This window comes from Papaver somniferum, chromosome 3 (assembly GCF_003573695.1).
Source record: "Papaver somniferum cultivar HN1 chromosome 3, ASM357369v1, whole genome shotgun sequence".
Lineage (NCBI taxonomy): Eukaryota > Viridiplantae > Streptophyta > Magnoliopsida > Ranunculales > Papaveraceae > Papaver > Papaver somniferum.
Genome location: NC_039360.1, coordinates 201,904,311 through 201,925,112, shown reverse-complemented (window position 1 = coordinate 201,925,112; position 20,802 = coordinate 201,904,311). Strand labels below are relative to the sequence as shown.

The 20,802-nt window shown below is 38.6% G+C and overlaps 2 long non-coding RNA genes across 3 annotated transcripts; one reads left to right on the top strand and one right to left on the bottom strand.

Annotated features, from left to right (window-relative positions):
- The first annotated feature begins 8,813 nt into the window (after window positions 1-8,813).
- LOC113362037 lies at window positions 8,814-11,917 on the top strand. 2 transcript variants are annotated; one of them, XR_003365507.1, is made up of 6 exons: window positions 8,814-8,936; window positions 9,043-9,143; window positions 9,652-9,844; window positions 9,937-11,015; window positions 11,108-11,194; window positions 11,324-11,917. It is a non-coding gene; the product is annotated as an uncharacterized LOC113362037 (long non-coding RNA). The 2 variants fall into 2 exon arrangements; XR_003365506.1 differs by having other exon boundaries at window positions 9,652-11,015.
- A 3,432-nt stretch (window positions 11,918-15,349) lies between these two features.
- LOC113362270 lies at window positions 15,350-15,832 on the bottom strand. Its single transcript, XR_003365664.1, has 3 exons — window positions 15,769-15,832; window positions 15,602-15,671; window positions 15,350-15,400 (listed from the first exon to the last, which is right to left on the bottom strand). It is a non-coding gene; the product is annotated as an uncharacterized LOC113362270 (long non-coding RNA).
- Window positions 15,833-20,802: the final 4,970 nt, after the last annotated feature.

Here is a 20,802-nt window from a genome sequence, read left to right as displayed (position 1 = left end):
CTTGTCGGCATTGATGAGCTTGCAGTAGCCTCCTGAAATGACTTCTGCTACTAGGTAGGGTTCGTCCGCGTTCTCGGGCGAAGGAGGATGAGCGGAAATTTTCACCACCATATCTCCGACCTGGAAGGGGTTTTGAGGCTACGTGGTTGCTTGATCTCCGGATCCATTATTCTCAGCTAGGACATCCTCTATATTTTTGACAAAACACTTGAAAGGCCCGGAAACCCATTTACATCTCTTAGTGGTGCCCGGGTTAAGGATCGGATCGAGTCCCCAAGTCCGGACGAGAGGAGAAGTGGCTGATTGCAGAAACGGTCTGCGAACGAACGTCAGCGGGTTCTCTCCAGGTAATTGGGTTACATTGGAAAGTTGTTGATACGGCAAGCGATAATCTCCAGGACTGGATGGCTTGTTGGAGATTCTTTCAGGTATGGATATCGGCAAAGGGGACACTCCTAACTTTGCTTTATTTCCATGTACCCACGAGCGTCCCAGAATCATGTCATATTCTACGCATTCTTTGACAATGTGGAATTTTCCGCGTGTTAGAGCATCTCCCACCTTGATTTCTAGGTTAATGTAGCCGTATGCATTCATTGCTTCCCCTTCCGAATTCTTGACCACGATTGGGGAGTGGGTAGCCTCCTGTTTTGAAATTCCTGCGGCTCTTAGGGTTTTGATGGTAACGATGTTGATGTCAGAGGCTGCATCGATCAACGTGCTATCAAACTCGGTATTCTTCAAGCAAGCTGTGGTGAGCAGTTCCCAGTTGCACTTTCCAGCACAGCTTCCTGAGAGAGCTTGGGATTCTGGCGTGGCCTCTGTATAGGAAAAAGTCGCTTGCCCGATACAACATGATTAAGGGCTGCAAATATATCTTGACGTTGTACCTTGGAGAAATAGAGGATTTCGCACACATACTGCATGATGGATTGCACGATTTCGTGAACAAAGTCCCCAGAGAGCATGCAACTCCTGACTGGAAGTGGATCTCTGTGAACGCCCTCGTTGCCCAGTTGAAGTTCCCCTGCCTCCATCTTTTCTTTAAAGATATGCTTTAATCTATTGCAGTCACTGGTCGGGTGATGGACAAACCTGTGGTAGCGACAATACTTGGGATTTCACATTTCCTCCTCGGTTGGTAGGCTCCTTATATGAGGAAGTTTGATGGAGTCATCTTGGATCCATGCCTCTAGGAGTTCGATTACTTCCTCGATTGGGAACGGGAAATCTAAGGTATTTTCTCTGGCTTCTTGGTGTCGTGCAGGAGCTCTGGATGCAGTCTTCCGCGGTGGAGCTTCCTGACGTGTTGGCGCCACGCGCTTGGATTGTTGTTCTGCCGCTGGAGCTTTCCTTTTTCCTCCTTCCTTTACCACGCTCATAGAGGGGCCAGTGTTATATTGCTTGTTGATGAGGCGTAAATTTCCTCGAGTTTCGCGTGTGTCTTCACCTTTGGCTGGCCTGGTTCTTTCCAACAATGCTGGTGTTGTTGTGGCCGACCATTTAGCAGCCTCATGAAGTTCAGAGAATGTCTGGAATCGCATATTCTCTAGTAAGGCGCGGTAGATGGGAACCATGCCATTGATGCAAGAATCCACCAATTGTTGTTCGGTCATGTTTGGGTCGTGACAATCCAGCGCTTGAATTCTGAACCTTTTGAAAAAATCATTTGGATGTTCATTGTTTCGTTGGAACATCCTTCCTAAATCTGAGAAGGTAATTTTCTCAGACACAAAGAAGTACTTCTTGTAGAAAGCTGTAACCATGTCACACCAGTTGTAGATGTTGTTTGGTGCAATGCTGTTTTACCATGTGTATGCTCTTCCGGTTAGTGACTTCGAAAAATCTCTCAAACGGAGAACATGCTTATATTCGTGCTCTCCCAAGGATTCCAAAAATCGAGAGATATGTTCATGCGCATTACTGGTGCCGTCATAAAGGGAGAATTGAGGGGAAGAGTACCCCCTCAGAAGAGGGATTCTTTGTACTTCAGGAGGGTACGGGGTTTGATGATGATGCATGCCTGCAGAATCGCTTTTGTCTCGGTTTCGAAGGAGTCGTTCCAAATCTTCTCGTGTGACGAAATTGGATGGTTGATTCCTCTCTGTTGGAGCTCCTGAACGAGTCTCTTCATCTGTAAAAGTACGCCCTGCTGAGGTATCGGGGCCAGGGGTATTGAAGGTGTTCCTCATTGGCTCTGGTTGGCGTGATTCCTGTGGTAGCTGCTCCGTTAGTGTCTTGAGGAAAACAAGCACCCCATTCTGAGTCGAAGCCATGTACGTCTGAGCTCTAGCAAGAACTTCTCGTCTTTCCATAAATCAGCGATGGTAATATAGGATCGGCTTCATCTGGCTCCTCTAGTCTCTCACCCTGATAGTGGAGTAGCAGCGGCTCTGGTAACGGTTGGAGGTGTCATACTTGAAGAAACGTTGGGGGTAGCAGTAGCGGCTCTGGATCTGGTGATCGGAGGCGTAACGCCTGAAGGAACATTTTCCATGTCGCTGGTGTTGGCAGGTGGCGTATTAACGCCACTGGAAGGAGCGCTACCGAGGATGATTTCAGCGCTCATGCTTTCAGGGTTTGTTGCTGATCCGGACCTGAGTTCTACCATCTTGAGACCGGGGTTGAAATTGGAAATTGGAAATTGATATTGTAACCGAGAGATTAATCTCCCACTGCGGTCGCCAAGTGTTTGATGGTGAAAACGGTTTCTGCTGGTTTTGATAAATTCGTGTGTGTGGATAAGAAACGAGTCTAAACTCTAAACAATGTACTGCACGTGAGTACTTTTTATTCGAGAGATCAATCTGTACAATCTTGGCCTAAACCAAGAAATGGTCGTTCCAGGCTTGCTTCGGTCACAAAATGAAGGAAAAGGGTTGGTCATAGGGAGGGAAGCGAAGAAAGTGTTGAGACCAGAATCGTTGCTTATGACTTGTATTAGAAAGTAGAACTGTCTAAAAGAATGGAAAGCTACCAGGTGATTTCTGGATACTATGTTGTTCTCCGACCAAAACTTGTTGTCTGGTGGAAATAGGTGAAACCTATTTATACAAGTCGTAATAAAACGTACCATGGCCTCGTAGGAAGTGGAAAACGATTGAGTAGTGACATAGTTCGTGAATGCCAGTGGCACGGTGGAATGGATGGCATAGTTTGTGCATGCCAGTGGCACGATGGTGCAAGTGGCGCCTGGCGTAACTATGGCCACTAGACTTAGGTGGCTGGTCGCCTAAAAGTTTCCACAAGTCTGTCAGTTCAGTGGCAAACTTGGATGGATGAGATTGCATCTCATGAGGAAGGTTAGTCGTTGATTATGGCTACCTTCTGATGGCGCCTGATAGTGGCACAATGACGCCTTTAGTGCATGCCAGCGACATTGAGGCATGGCTGGCATAGTTCGGTGGAATGACTTGCATAGTTTGTGCATGCCAGCAGCCTGATGGTGCAAGTGGCGCCTACCGTAGCCATGGCCACTAGAATGTTGGTATTAGACTCAGACGTGATGTGGCAACATCAGTTTCAATGGCCACATTGATCCCAATGTTCTGTGGAACATTTTTTGGCTCGGTTGGCGCGATAACTTTTCCTAAATTAGGGTTTGGCATGTCGAAACCCTAATTAGCATATATGGATGTAGCATGCGATAGGAGTCCATGTCATAGTATTTTATACAAAGGATGCCAGAGTCATGCCGGAGGAGCCATAGGCAGGCCACCATGTAGAAACGGCCACAAGATCAAATATTTCCACGGGTGGCTATGGTGTGGCGCTTTTTTAGGGTTTCCTAAGTCCGTACGGCTTGTGGCATGTTACGAGACCGAGGTGACATAGTTTTGCGCCACGATTAGAAATTAGGGTTTCTTCCACCGCCACTAGAGCATGGCCACGCCTAGGGTTTAGGCTATCCAAATTAAAGTCCGTTGTGAAGCTGGTCACGCACGGAGAGTGGGTTGGAAAGTTTTGGCATGCTGTCGCGGTAAGTGACGCGTTTGGATTGGGCGTTTGGCATGCCGTTGGCATGTTGGCACGGTTTTGGAAAGCCAACTTAGGATGACGACCTCTTGACACAATTTCCACCTCTTTTTAGGCTGTGGAAGGTTTAGAGCAACCTGATTGGTCACTGAAAGTAGGGGGCCGGCCAAGCATGGGCATGGCTATCGTTTTGGTGCGCGTGGCAGGTTTAATGCGACCTGATTGGTCAATAAAGGAATAAGGACCGGTTGAGTAGCATTGGGCGTTGCCAAGCGGCACTGGCTAGCCTGTGAAGTGGCCACGCTCCCTTTTATTGTTGCTCCTACCCCGCGGCTCCGTCATTCTTTGTACTCTGATTTTGGGTAGGACCCTGCTCCTACTAATCCACAACAGATTAATTGCTTAGTTGTTTAAGCATAGTCTCGACCGACGGGGTCTAATATACTGCGCAGGGCCCAAAAACCCTAACTTTGTAAACTAGTCAGGTTCATGAGTTTTGTGAGTTATCACAAAATTGATTGAATTCTATGTGCTGACTCAAAATTCCTTATTTACAGAGTGCAGTGCGCTTTCTGACTGAATATTTTGTGCAAGGGACTTAACTTTGGTACTTGGAGATCCGTGCTACTCTGCTGCGAGTGAACACAAATGCCATACCGATATTAAGGGTTCTGCCGGGGAACATAGCACAGGAAAGGCACTCAGTGAGTCTTATATTAATAAGTAATATAAGTAAGGCGCCGAAATTTACATGGCATCTAGGATTGTTGTTACATGCGCTAGTCTAGATAAATTTCATGTAAATATATTGAACGACTCAATAAATATGCTAGTGAAGAGGTTGACACTCATGTCTCCGCTTCCTTACAGAGTGACGTCACATCCGATACAAGGTTTTACGATTTTAACCCTAAGCTAAAAACCACCATCAACATACTTATAGGTGGAAAAGTTTTAGATTGAGGTATATTTGGGTACCCTCGTCTTTTCAACTACAACCTAAGAAAACACAAGAGGAGGAATGTGAATCCATTTTTGTGCGTCCATAGGGCCGAAGATGATGAAAACAAAGACAACCAAATGTGCGTAAAGAAAAATAATTAGGCACGCGAATAAAGAGCAATTCATAAGGAGATTGTATACCGGTCATAGCTGAGGACAATTTGTTCATACGAAAAGTGGCTGTAAAGAATGCATAATACCAAAAAGGTAAGGTAATGGATGCTTGAGACAGTAAAGTAAGACCATCTTCAACGACATGACGATGTCTACGTTCTACTAATCCAGTTTATGCGGAAGTATGAGGGAAGGAGGAACGACGATGATTGGCATTAGATTATAAAATTTTAGTGAGTTTGGATACTCACCACATCAGATTTAACATCATGCGTAGGGAATATCTATGTGAGTCGACTAAACGCATCAATAAATAAAACATAACTATGATTCGGATCAAATAGGAGCAGGCCCCAAACGTCGGACATAATCAAATATTACGGATGATCATAGACCATAGTGCTAGACTGAAACAAGAATTTATGACTCCTCTCTAAACATGAGGAACAAAACTAAATTTAGAATTGGAAACCGAAAGGCAACGACGAACAACCGATTATACAACACGAAGGATTAAATGACCCACACGTTGATGTAGGGTTTGAATAAAAGCATGTTCACCAACAAGAACTTTAGGAGTGACATTTTGAAGAGTGTATAAACCATCACGAAGTTGTCCCCGAAGTGCTACCTCTCTCGTAATTCGATCCTTAACAGGTAAAAAATCGCCACAAAATTAAAAAAACCACATCATTATCACGACAAAATTGAGAGACGATTGTAAGATAAGAGTGGAACATAAAAAATATTAGAATGTACAAACTTATGGGTGGGAGTTTGTAAAACAACAATGTCGGTACAGGATAAAGACAGATGTGCACCACGAGCAGTTTTAAACTAATCGGGGATGGGGTATTCAACCGAGTCTGAATATTACCCAAGGTATGTGTCATCTGATTGGTCGTACCACTGTCAAGTAGCCAATTATAGGTTTGAACAAGGGTGTGAGTGTCCATATATGCAACACGATTTCCAGTGGGGGTAAATATTCCTTGGTGGGGGATGTCGTGGAGGAAAGTAAATCGGATCAAATCTCCTCCAACAATTGCGAGCATTATGATAAGGTTGCTCATAAATTTGATAGATATTTGTTGGAGTTCCATTCTTCGTAATAGGAACATCAGGGGTACGGGCAGTCTTGACAAGGTTGGCTTGATGAAGAGCATGGAGAGATTTAGTTTGTGCATAAACACGAAGATCATAAGCCAAATGCGTCGATTTAAACTGATAAGTGGTTATCAAACTCATACTTGTAATAAGAGAACCGAAAATACTCTCATATGCCGAATCAAGACCTCTGAGTATATATTGACAAAATTTTGTATATGAAATTTCATGACCACTAGCGGTGAGGGAATTGACAATATTATGAAAAAATTTGAATATAATTAGTCGTAGATAAACTGTCCTTAGAGAACACATCAAATGAATAACAGTATCATCAGTTTTAGATGCATAAAATTCAGTAAGTTTGATCCAAATCTCTGGAGACGTTTGACAGGATTTTACCTTTGTTAAAATTGGTGATGTGAGTGATGGTAAAATCCATCTAAGTAATAACTTGTCAGTATGATTCCAAGAAAGAAAATTAGGTTTGGAGAACCATTCTTGTTCTAAACGGGTAGACAGGTAATAGAACCATTTATAAAACCCTTAAGAGCATAACCTTGTAAACAGGGCAAAAATTGAGCATTCCAAAAAAGAAAATTGTGACGTGTGAGCTTTTCCGAAATAGCTCCATGAAGTCTAGCAAAAGGGATATCTGTCCATGAAGAATAAGACTAGAAATTCGACTTGTCACCATCAGAAGACTCATCTAAAATAGTCATGTGATGGAAAAAGTAAAATAGAATCAAAAGAATTGAAGGAAAAAAAACAGGCCCTTGGAAACCGGTGATACCAAGTTGAGACTTAAAATTTGTGTGCTCTCCTTGAATGGGAAACACATGGTAAAACACATGTATTTATAACTGTAAAGATTACAAAAGATACACAAATATTTGTACAAAGAGATTGCTTGTACAACAAGAATTTGACGAAGGAAAGTGTATAGAAGTGCCTTATTAAGTTACATCATTGTTATAAAAAGGTATGAGGTTTGTCTCCATGATATCTAGGGCTATCAGACAAACGACATTGAACGGGGACCATCATCCGGCGGTGGAGAAGCTCCGGATGGAGTATTTGCTTAGACGGCTGGGACTGACTCACGGTGTTCAAAAGTAATACCAATTTGTTTCACTTTCGTTAAAATTAGGGGAAAAGTTATAACTTATTCATCATTCTGGGTTTTGTAATCATGCCCCAATCAGGGACAACCACCAAAATTCGTTTGAGGGATAAATCCAAACGTCTATTCCTTGGGGATGGTGTTTTTTCTTTTCTTTCTTCTTCTGTTCTCTTTTATTTTTCTGCAGTGCTGCCTTTGTTTTTCAAGGGTTTCAATTTTTAATTATGATTTTCTTAGTCGAAAGTTTAATCACCGGTAAAATCACCATCTTTCTTCTCTCTTTGTATCAAATTTTCTTATTTGTTTCCTAGAACTAATTTTCATATTTGTTTCTCATTCGATTTTCATCATTATAATCTCATAGTCTTATGTTTTCTCTTAATTTAAAGCGAGGGTGATCATGAATTACACTATGGAGAAGAAGGGGTTGTAATAGATGTGGATTTTTATATGAGTTATTTTGTAAAAAGGTCGCGTCTTTACTGCCTAATTAGGATCTGGGTCGTAAAACATGTTGTTGTTGCATTAGGGTCGTAGACTAACTAAGACCGTTATGAAACTGTTAATCAACTTTTTCTTATGTTACCAAATCCCTGAACCCTAGTTGACCATCGGTTACCGTTTAAATATCGTCAAAAGATTAATCTCTGAGATGTTATTCTATCTTCTTCCGTTTGATCCTTGAACTAGCTATTTTGGTGGAGAATAATTCTCTAACATCCGAATTCCGTACACTCTTTTGTATTATCAGAACTCCGAGATTTCCATTACAATAGATTGCAATGTGATTTGCTTGCTTGGAACTGTTTTTTAGTTCGCGTGTAACTTCTATGGTTGGCCATTTCTCTTGTATGTTACCCAGATTAGTCAAACCATGAAACCCTCCCTTGAAAAATTATGTTTCTCCGAATCAACCAAATTGGCTTCTCCAACTCAGTACCATAGTGCACTCACGATTGAACTACGTTCTCCAATCTCTTCCGAGTAAGTCAAACACCTCGCAATAACGATGTCCATATCCCATCTTTGTTACCGATAAACGTAAGTATCTTGAATTGCAGATTTGGGTACAAACTGTGTTATAGCTGTACCTCTATACCAATATTCTGGTAAGAAATCCATCTAGAGAAAGTGAAGTAGTTTGAGATGAGTTGTGCTCACTATACTATAAAAATGTAGTTACATGTTCGATGAAATGTCTCTGGATAGATTGGTTAGTATTTAGCTAGAATTGAGATATATTGTCATTACCTGTTTCATGGGGTATAATGGTAAACAAATAAGACGGTCAAAGTCAGTCAACGACCTTAATACATCAACTGCATCTTCTACGACCCAGATCCTAATTAGGTAGTAAAGAAGCGACCCTTTTATAAAATACCTCTTTTTATATTCCTGCATTTTATGATGATGTTGATGTTGCAACCGTGTGGATGTCTGTGTCTGACAAGTACTTACCAATTACTGAAGAAGAATGTTATAAACAAAATAAGAAAATTCCTCTTATACAAGTTCTGCACATTATTTTCAAGGTAATGAAGAAGAGAATGAAGTAGAAGCAGGTGTCACTGATTCAACTTCAATAAAAGAGAACGAAGAAGTCGTATCAACAACTGTAATAAATATTAATTTGAATGTTTCAATTTTAGTTGATATATGAACATAACAACCAATTGAGGTGCTCATATATGAAATTTTGTTGAATGATTTTTTTCACCTAGATTCAGATGGGAATGAAACTGATCACAAGGTGGCTCAAAGGCTTAAAGGTGCTGGGTATGCTTCAATAGTTCTGTTGGAGCTGTTCATAAAACTTCTAAAGGTAATCTAATAATCCATGTGCTCTACTGGGAAAGCAGACCCTCAATTTAATTTTTAATTAGTCCATTTCTTCTTTAAATTAGCTTACATGTTGGATATCATAAACTCCCCATGATCTTTTAAATCCAAATATACATCTATATACTCATTTTTTCCACTCTAGCTTTATACAGAAAGGTCACGTGAACCGCCGATAAATTAATTTATTACTTATTTTCAGGGATGAGTCGTGCATGAATATAACTCAGTGACATGATCTCTGATTCTCGGATCATGTAATTATAATTAATGTTAAAACGAACACCCAGGATTCCTAATGTAACGGTTTTTTATTATTTTAAAGTTTCTAGCCATGTGTTTAACAAATTATTCACTTCATTATGAATTTACGCGAAGAAGAGACAATCACAATCATGGTAATGTGACAGTAAGCATTATTGAAGTCTTTCAAATTTAAATCATGCAATGATATGTATTTTTTCTTACAATTAATAATCATGTTAAACCAGAAAATGTTGGGTATATCTGTACCAAGTACTCCACAAACACAGAACTCCATGTACCGTGAAAGCGCTAAAGTAAAATTCTCACAGCCGGTCATTTATGAGCCGTGCTTGGTTAACTTTATTGAGAAAGCTATAGTAACAGCTGAGGAAGCCGGTACTAACTACTAAGGTGTTCAGTCTGCGTCTTTCAAACCAGGTAAAGCTAATGAGCTCCCACGATTGGAAGGGGCATTACCTCAATTTGGATCTCCTCTCTTTGTATCTTAATTTGGAATTTTTGTTTCATAGGTTTTCTCCATTATGAATCAGAAAGCTGAGATTTCGATAAATGTGTTTTTCTTAAAATACTATCACGTGATGTATATAATTTGACTTCTGGCAAGATGGATGAAGGATCAAATCACGTATGCATTTTTGGTTACCAAATGAATGTTTATTTTTCTATCTTAGAAAAGCAGGATCCCTGAATCTTAATGTGGTAAATTGTATGTGTATATGCTTTTTTCATGTTTGTAGTAGGTATATGGGTGATTGTTCGCCTTTGATATAGATTGTTCTTTGTTTTTCTGCTGGGACCGATTATGGTTGTTGAATACCACATTCATCAACTACTCATCTATAAAAAGTCAAATGCTCATTCTTAACATATTAAAATGGAAGGTGGCACAAGATGCCCGATGCCCCTGTAGTAGGAAAGGCGAAAAAGCCACTCTTAGCTGAACTATGTTAGTATTTGTACATCTAATCTGTACTTCTCCTGGAAGCAGTTATGTTAGTAACTGAACTATGTTACTCAACTACTTCAGCTGATGCCATCTCTTCATGTACTAACAAAATTAAGTAATTTTCTGCTCAGAAAAGCAAGAAGATAACATATTGTGGTTTTGTTGTTATTTCTTGGTTTTTATTGTATAATTTGATTTTTTTTTTTACTGACTTTCTATTCTTACTGCTTTTACTTACGATATTGTGGTTTTTATAATTTACCGATGGTATCGGTATTTATCGTGCTCTCGTTTCTTCTTGTCCTGATTGCCGGAAAGCTCAACCGATGTTTTACCAACGGAATTCACAAAATTTGTGAAGTTTAAAAAGGGAAAGCAAGTTGTCACAACTGATGATGAAGGATTCAGGGGTACTAATGGAATCAATTCAATAATATATTTGCTCCTATCAACCTGATAGTGGTGACCGAGTGTTCATTCGAATAAAAATGTGATTTGCTAATGTTGGCGTTGTTGCTACAGCATTATGGTGCAATGCTGGGGGAAAAAACTTTCTAGTTGATCAGGTACTCGAAGCAAATATATTATTGAGCATGGTCGTGTGTTAGCTCTAAAGGCTAACTGCTCAATTGGGTCAAGCTGGTGGGTTGTCATCTTCATGTAAAACTCTATTTGTAGCAAAAAAATTGATGTGTCAATTGATAGTAATGAAGGCTTCTTATTTTGGTTAAAAGGATGGTGTGATAGAAGGACTTAATCCAACTCCTTACCAAGTCGTTTCAGAACAGAATGCAACAAATATGGAAGGCACCTCTTCCCAGGTAAAACATGTTTGGGAACCATCTTCTGGAAGGTGCAATCTTTTTATCCTTGGAACATCAACAAGCTAATTTAGTATCTTCTATTGACCTTTTAAGAATTAATGATATGAACTTTGCCGGTAAATGTAGGTTTGGATAACCAACTATTATTGTTCAAGTAAGCAGAAACCGCTACTACGTTCTTCAAAGTAAGGGGGACTGATGGGGTTGTTCAAGTTGGCTCTATATTGTTGTTTGAATTTTGGTTGAGAAACAAAATTTAGAAGAAAAAAAAAAGACAGTGCTACTTCTCAGTTCAAGCCAATGGGTATACATATAATATACATAGATTACAAGAGCGGTTGAAAAAATTCATGATTGGTACTAAACAACTTACGTTAGTGGTCATATGAGTTTCATCCTCCTAATGTAATGTTGATATGTCTACTGGATTTAGTCGCATAGATAATGTCCTGATAGATTATGCATCACCGACCGATACAGCGATTCGGGATAGAGTTTTCCAGTCATACACTTCGAGATCAGGTATGAACTCGAGGGTGAACTCAACGGCCTATGGGTTCGTTGCTGAGATCAAACAGATTTAGAAGAATTTGCATATGTAGTTTTCTTTGATGTTTTGGAGTACATAAAGGTTGAACTCCTAGATACGCACAGTTGACATTGGATCAGTACTTGATAGTCTTATTGAACTGGTACAGTTAAGAGCTAAAAGTTAGAAAATTGGTGGGGTTAGGAACTTTCATTTTCATTCTTCAAAGTTCTAGGATTCGTTACATGATTTGTTCTGTGCGTGAGTAGCTTTTTTGTGGAAATATGTTCTCTATTTTTCAGTATCTGAATTTGGACGTACTGGAGTCGCCACTAATATGTCAGATGAGAATACGGTTGATGCACTGATATTGCTAGGAGATGCAATAAAAATGGAAAAATTTGAATGTATAAATGAAGAAAGAAAATCACCGTCAGTTTACTGACCTCTACCAATTAATAAAAGAAGAAGATGCCTTCATCTTAAGTAAAACCCGACCATTGGAAAAGGTCTACGGGAGGCCAGATCTCCTATTCCATATAATTATTCCTATATTCCTAATTGTGTTATTTTTCTAACTTCAACAGATTCCTAATAGTCGAGCTTATTAGGACACGACTAACCAGACACCGGGACCATTAGTCTCGACACTAACCTATAGGCTCAACTCACGAGTCAGGCCCAGGTGAACTTGATAGGTTTACGTTTTCTTAGATTGTCTAGCCAATACAGTTTGACTTAAGACACGATGGGAGGGATACTGAAACATAAGTTCTGAGTTGGGGGATACTGCAACACAAATCCAAAGCCTCATTTTCTCCAACCGATTTTTCTTTGTTATATTCTTACTGGACTACTTTGTTACTATCATTTATGAACTAAATCAAAAAGATATGAACTAAACCAAGAATTTTCTATATGGCTTTAAGAAACAAAGTTAACAAACCATACAATAATAATAAAAAAAAACCCGAATAGCTTGAGCCCGGGCCGTAGGCTGATCTTAATACAGGAACGTCTCATAGTATAAATAGATTATATAATCCACATAATTTTCTAATTGTGTAGTTTTCTAACTTACCCGACTAATCACATATTGAAACCTCTGACCCTGGATAACCTTTATACTTACCCCCGAGCCAATGCTAACACTCAACTAACCATTAAACCTAATCGTGCCTAACCTTAATGCGGACTCAGTGTTTCCTAATATAACTAGATTTTATAACTCACACAGTTTCCTAATTGTGTATCTTCCTAAGTTTAACAAATGTCCAAGTTCCAAGTTCCAAGTCCCAGAGTATAATCTATCGTGGTCCGTGGAACCAGACTTGACTGTCGATGGTAAGCATATTCTAACATATTATCAAGTCAAATATCTATTTTTAGTAAGTTTAGGCGGTTAAATTTTTCTAATATGAAAGGGTGTCTATGAAATTTGAGCAGAAAATGTTTTTCTTAGTTTTCCTCTAAGGAAAGAAGAACTTAGGGTGCCAATTAGCAAAAATATTTGGTGCTGCTTTGGCATTAACAGTAAAAAACCACCTGTGTTATCTCACGAAAATTCAGGATACTACTTTTTCACCCACGCGATGCGCGAGTATGTTTTTCGCATGAAAAATAAGATAACTTAGGATTACAAGCGGATGTGTGAATACGATGGCTCAGATCCTTTGTAGCCCAACGGTTGGGCACAAAAGTGAAATTTTCAGCGCTAAGTGGTTAGTATAAAGAACTTGATTCAACCTCGCGTTAAAGCATTTGTTTGATCAATGGTTTGAATCTACATGTTAGGCCACAATTTTCACCTTAAATCTTAAATGATCATAAAGTTTAGCCTTACCCTCAAATTTTTAGTGATATCAATCCACGATACTAATCACATAATGCACATTCTTGCATGGTACTCAGTGCAACACAAAGTCCATAATTGATGGAATTTTCCAGACCCCCTCTCTTATGCATCTCCGTTATGGTGAGTTCCTTGTTTCTAGGCTTTTTTTTCCTTTTATAAGTAATTATGGAACAGTGTTCTATATGAACCGCTGAAAAAATATCACGTTAAAACTGTATAGAGACAGGAAAGGTGGGCATCTCCCCTCCGAAGAGCAGGGGGACATTTTTGGGCCCCATAATTTTAGGATATGTGAGGAGACTGGTTATTTGTGGTTTTCCCCAACGGTTTGTTGAGACTTTTTGGTAAAAGAATGAAATACTTACGAACCCGAAGCGCTACAATGGTGATACAGTAGGACCCGAGAATCGATTACCTTTAACGCTTTTATCTCCTTGTCAAATTAGGAAGTTAACACTAGTACAAATCTTCACATTGGCCACACTTAAGCACCGTGTCCATAGGCTTTTGGTCATGGATTTTTTTCACTCCAAAAATGTGGCATCAGGTGCCGAGACAAAAAGGTATCCCTATGGCTACATAAACTTTGAGTGGCTATAAAATATGATTTACCATGGCCATAACTCTAAAACCGTGTCTATATGGTACTCAATATTTTTTTTGTAGTTAAGCATTTTCACTATCACCATGGCCATAGGATCCTTATAGACACACAGTTTAATTATATGTGGCTAAAGTTTACCTTAAAGTCACGTGAATTTTATTATAGCCGTGGCCTTTGTCATCAATTGGACACGCAAAATTCATTTTATCATGGCCAATTCATGAGTTGCAGTCACACTAATTTTTCTCATCCATGGACATCTCTATCATTTGGACACACGGAACATAATTTAACATGGCTAATACATGATTTGTAGTCACGCTTAATCTATGGTACCATGGCATCTATATTTTTGGACACGTGATAAACATTTTACACGGCCAATTAATAAATTATGGCTACTAAACATTTGTACCACCGTGGCTAAATTTTTTCGAAAGACACATCAAGTGTTTTGAATGTAGCTATTGTTCACCTTTTGGACACATCAAGTGTTTTCAATGTAGCTATTGTTCACCTTTTGGACACATCAAGTGTTTTCAATGTAGCTATTTTTCACCTTTTGGACACATAGGGTACCACAAACCATGGCGATAACCTTTATAAAATGACACAAAACGTATTTAACGTGGCAAATATTAGCTTTTAGTCACTCGAAAAAATTGCAATTTTTATCGCTTAATTTATCTTCAGGGACCTATTGGCCCCCTCTTTTATCATTTGTAGCAAAATTCACCTAAATAACCATCCATAAAAAATTAATCAAGACTACAATTAGAATTGAACCGGTTATCGAATCTTAAGATTTTATATAAACAAGAGTAAACTCTGATAGTAACACCATTATTGGTTCTGCTACATCTATTACAATTGCTCTTAAAAATTCGGTAAACTGCTATACAAAGACCCAAGTTTGTTTATTATCTAAAGTTAATTGAGTCTCAACATACATAATTTGCGGCATACCTTTACGCTTTTTCAGCCTCTTTCTCACTCTCTTTCCAGCTCTCATACGCTTTATTATCTGTAGGAAGTTCATGTCTACAAACTGGGCATGTGTTATGTTTTTCCTGTTGCCATTACAAAAAAGTAGATTTTAGATTCTGGTAAACCACCTAAGTAAAAAAATTACAATAAGTAATAATTCCCTAAAAGTATCAAGTACCTCTCACCTTCCCTGGATATTCGACACCCTGAATCCTCTGATGCAATCGTCTGGAGAGATATTACAATTTACAAGATGATGTATGTGAATATAGAATAGCAGGCTTATTCTTTTATACAGAGGAGGACGTGTTTTAGTTAATTCTCAAGGTCAAACTATTGTTTTAGTTAATCCTCAAGGTCAAACTATTACATAAGTATTGTGAGTTTGCACTTCTTATACCAATTAAGAACGAGGAAAAGAATTCTTACTCTTGATTCCAGATTCGTCAGGACTCAGATCAGGTTGCCTCCTTTGCTCTATCCATCTCGGCCTCTTGCACTGCCATTAAAGAATAAATTTTCAGACACCAGTTCCAGATAACAACACATATAACCCAAGAAGCAAGACTATTCAAAAACATGAACAGCACGCAGACCTTTCCCAGGTGTGGCAACCTCAATAAATTCTCTTGGTAACAATTCAACAGGTTCAGGAACATAGTCAGATTCCTAATATGAAATGGAAAAGAAAATAAAAATCAGCACCCGAGGTCATAAGCATAATGATAACTTTTGTGAATCGCGCATACAAGTCAAAATATGACAAGTGGCTCAGAGATTTAGACAAAGATGTAATGGCCGAAGTATGTGTTCAACTGAACACAAAATACAGTAACATACATAATATGTAGGACATTTATACATGCTGAACACTGAATAATAGTTGAAGACGTTACCCTAACACCCAGTTTCGTAAGCCTAGAAAGTGCGATACTAAATATAAAATAAAAAAAAGCAGCATCAACAGAAAGACATTCTCATTGGGATCACAAACAGGCAAGAGCTCTAACAGCAATTCATCTCATTTTTCAGATACACACAAGCAAAGTTGAATTAAGTTATACCTTTTTTACTTAGTGAAATGAACTTCCATGATCGCATTCTTGAGCACCAGCAACATCATATATGTGAGTTTAATATGGTGACACTCTATTCAGAACATATTTCCAAGAAAATATATGTTGCAAGCGATTGAACAAAATCAACTCCACTAGGAGTAACAAGTCAGAAACAATGTTCTGATAGTACACCACCTCCTTACAGACCTAGAATAGTCATCTTTCTTCCTACGGGATTTCTAGCAGTGTTAGTGTGAGCAGAAACGACAGACCTTGATGAGTTTTACTTGAAATCATCTGTGAAGCTTTGATTTTTTTTTAAGGAAGTGAAACTTCGATGAACAACCTTACATGGTGATCCACAACCCTATAAGCCATGTCAACATCATCTCTCTAGCGTTTACAGAATACGGTCGACCTCACAAAAAAAAGCATGATCAGAAAATACAATAAATATCGAACATTGACTTAATGTTCACCATAAGACTGGTCTAATTTTGTGACATCATATCGAATAATTGGACACTATAAATCTGCTAGTCAGGTCAACCCTGGAAATAAGGCAGTGCTAGGCTCCAAATCCTTTAGCATGTACTAGAAATATATAGATGGACATCACAAATCTATTAGTCATGGTAACCCTGGAAATAAGGCAGTGCGAGGCTCCAAATTATCTGGTATGTACTAGTCAAGCTGTCAAACATTGAAACAGGACATACACATAAAAAGAATCTGGACATTATGTAGCGAGGGAGACACAAGCAAGATTTCATCCTTACTAAGAATTATAAAATACTGAAGGAGATATAAGTTGAGCCCTATTAAGAGAAAAACAAACCGGCAGGCTGTCCCAAGGGTACATTCTCTTGTTGGTACAAGCTGTAGAATTACAAGTTCATCCCTATATTCCCACTTCTCCGTCTAATCAACAGATTTCTTGGCAATAGAAAAAGTCATCCCATGGGAAAGTTCTGACCGCAGGTTACGCAGATAATACCATTGTACTCATCCCCACCTTCCTCGAGACCCTCTTTGTCTCCATTGAAGGCTTTGGCTTGAATTACTTGACCAGAGAATGGAAGGCTAACTCACTGCCGTAGATGCCAAAAGAGAAAAATTGGTGAGTGATAAAAAAAAGGACAAATTATAAGCTTCTTAAGAAACTGCTTACACATACTAAAATAGGGTAGACACTATTCAAAGTACAGCCGAATCAACCTTCCACTGTATGGGAGGTGTGAAGAAGTCCAGCAAAAAGCAAGTTGTAAAATTGACTCACGAAATGCCCAGTCTAGTCTTCATTTAGAAGCGGCTTATACCAAATGTAACTAGAGAAAATAATGCAGCAACATGGTAAAAAGGGGTTCGGCTAGTGATCTGCATAGAGGCATCTAATTTCCATGTTTCTGCATATATTTAACTATTTTCATTGTTCAAAATAAACTTCATGGAACAATGGGCAGAAAGGCAGTAGTTTAGGTTCTAAGCTATTTAGGCATAGATTTCAGCAGTTGACAGGGAATCCTCTAGGTTGGCACAACCATAATATAACATACAATAATCTATTAAGACAACTAACAAAATCTGGCCTCAAAACTCTATCCGAATTTTGAATCCAAGAAACGACTAAATTCAAGTAATGAACCCTCCGAGCTTTACTAATGATTATTCTTAAGAAATATCTTATGTGAATTTACAATAATATAAAAAAGGAAAAAACAAGAGTGACCAGAAACACAACATGTAGATATAATGAATGTGACATCAGGGACTGACTCAATGTTACCAGACAAGGCTGATGTCAATTAGGGATATATGCAGCAAAAGATATTGAGTGATTACAACAGAGAGAGGAACAAAAAAACCCTAGGAATCAAAAGGAATCCCCAAACATCAATGTCTTCAACAGCGACCAAATTCAAATCAGTGACACAAAATCTCATGTAATAAGAATTCAAAAAACCCCGTTTCTTGATTCTCCATCAGCGCAGCCTGTTTCATAGCCACCAATTTCATCTCTGAATTTCTGCATCTCCTCACCGGTTTACCAAATCGGTAATGAAGCCGCCATTAGTTTCAGATGAAGAAAATTAAACATAAATAATGATGAGAGAAATAAATCTCTCTGAATTTTAGGTCTTATGTGGAATCCAAATTTTTAGGTCTTGTGAAAGATCCATTTACTACTTCAGCAAATTTTTTTACAGAGAGAGTGAGAAAGAGGGGATTCAGAGGTGGTAGTCAGAGAATGAATCAGTGAACGAATGAAGCCGGAGGAACATTTGAGAGTTAGGGTTTCTTTTGTGTGTTAAGAGGGGGGGAAGAGAGAGACATGAAGCTTTAATTTTGTCTAAAAGGTTTTGGACGGTGATAAGTTTGGGTCAAGGTTTGATCATAGGGTTTTCTGTGTTAGAGAGGAAGATAAGATGGAAAATGAGCGAAGGGAAATGAGAAACAAAAAACAAAAAAAATTATGTGAAAGAATTTGGATGGTGTAGATTCTTTTAGGATGTTCATACGGATTGCAGAAATTAAGGGACGGTATAGATTCATTTTAGGATGCTCATACGGATTGAGAAGCTTTGTGTTTCTCTTTGTGCTAGTTCAAACTCGTGCATTCGATTTTATTATCAATTTTCCATATGAAAAAAATCCAAAAAATATCAATAAATTTAAGATATTATTATCGACCTTCAATTATAAAAAAAAATTCCAAACATATATGGGAAGGAAGCAGAAAAAATAAGAAAGTGTGTTTTCTTTGTGCTTTCTCTTTGTGCTTTTGTGCTTTTTCTTTATGCTTCCGATTTGAATTTCGACTAGTCACATAGGTCTTGAGGAAATTTTGACTAGTCATACAGGTCATGAACTTCAAATGTGGTATAATGATGTATAAAATATAAACCAAGAAGCTTTGGGTGGGTTCTGACTTCAAACTTAGAAGGATACATCATCCAAATCGATATATATGAAGCTCAGTGTCGATTCGAACTTTAAATATGGTTTAACGGCATACAAACTATGAACCAAGAACCTCCGAGAGGGTTCTGACTTCAAACATAGCATGATACACCATCGAAATCGATAAATATGAAGCTCAGTGTCGATTCGAACTCCAAATATGGTATAACGGCATAACAAACTATGAACTAAGAAGCTCCGGGAGGGTTTTGACTTCAAACTTAGCAGGATACATCATCGAAATCGGTAAATATGAAGCTCAGTGCCGATTTGAACTTCAAATATGGTATAACGGCATACAAACTATGAACTAAGAAGCTCCGGGAGGGTTTTGACTTCAAACTTAGCAGATACATCATCGAAATAAATATGAAGCTCAGTGCCGATTTGAACTTCAAATATGGTATAACACTATGAACCAAGAAGCTCCGGGAGGGTTCTGACTTCAAACTTAGCATGATACATCATCAAAATCAATAAATATGAAGCTCAGTGTCGATTCGAACTTCAAATTCGATATAACGACACACAAACTATGAACCAAGAAGCTCCAGGAGGGTTCTGACTTCAAACTTAGCAGGATACATCATCGAAATCGGTAAATATGAAGCTCAGTGTCGATTTGAACTTCAAATATGGTATAACGATATACAAACTATGAACCAAGAAGCTCCGGGAGGGTTCTGACTTCAAACTTAACATGATACATCATCGAAATAAATAAATATGAAGCTCAATGTTGATTCGAACTTCATATATGGTATAACGACATACACACTATGAACCAAGAAGCTCTGAGAGGGTTCTGACTTCAAACTTGGCATGATACATTATGAAATCGATAAATATGAAGCTCAGTGTCGATTCGAACTTCAAATATGGTATACCAGCATACAAACTATGAACCAAGAAGCTCTGGGAGGGTTCTGACTTCAAACCTAGCATGATACATCATCGAAATAAATAAATATGAAGCTCAGTCACTTGTAATTCCCAAAACACCCGGCTGCACCCGCTGTATTGTAACTCCCTTGGATGCCACAATCACTTGTAATATGTCCTTCTATATACCAATTCTTGAGATTTATGTATTGCAGTGAACAAGCATAAACATTATCCCAAGAAAAGACTCAGTAACAACCATGGATAGCTAGTACTTTAAAAGTTAAAACTAAATCTCATATGTATAATGGATCCAACGCTATGGTCACAATTTGTTTTTCGTATAGCCATATCATAATCCTCCCAAAAAAAAAGAAGGTGTAACCATATGTCAATCTTTTATCATGTTTGATAAAATGTGTCAATTCGTTAGTATATGCGTGTCTAATAAACCATATATTATGGACGCATAAACAAACCAATGTGGCTAAATAAATCCTCTTTCCGCCACGGATTAATAGGTGTGGCTATTTCCATCCTACACTTTCGACACATACATAATTATTTAATGTGGCCATATAGGCATCTATGGCTACATGTGATGGGATTAGACTGAAAACTATGACCAAATGATACCCTATGGCTACAGTTGATGGGTTTAGGATTAAACCCATGACCAAATGGTGAACTATGGCTACATGGTAACACAAAATGTGGCTATAGTTATAC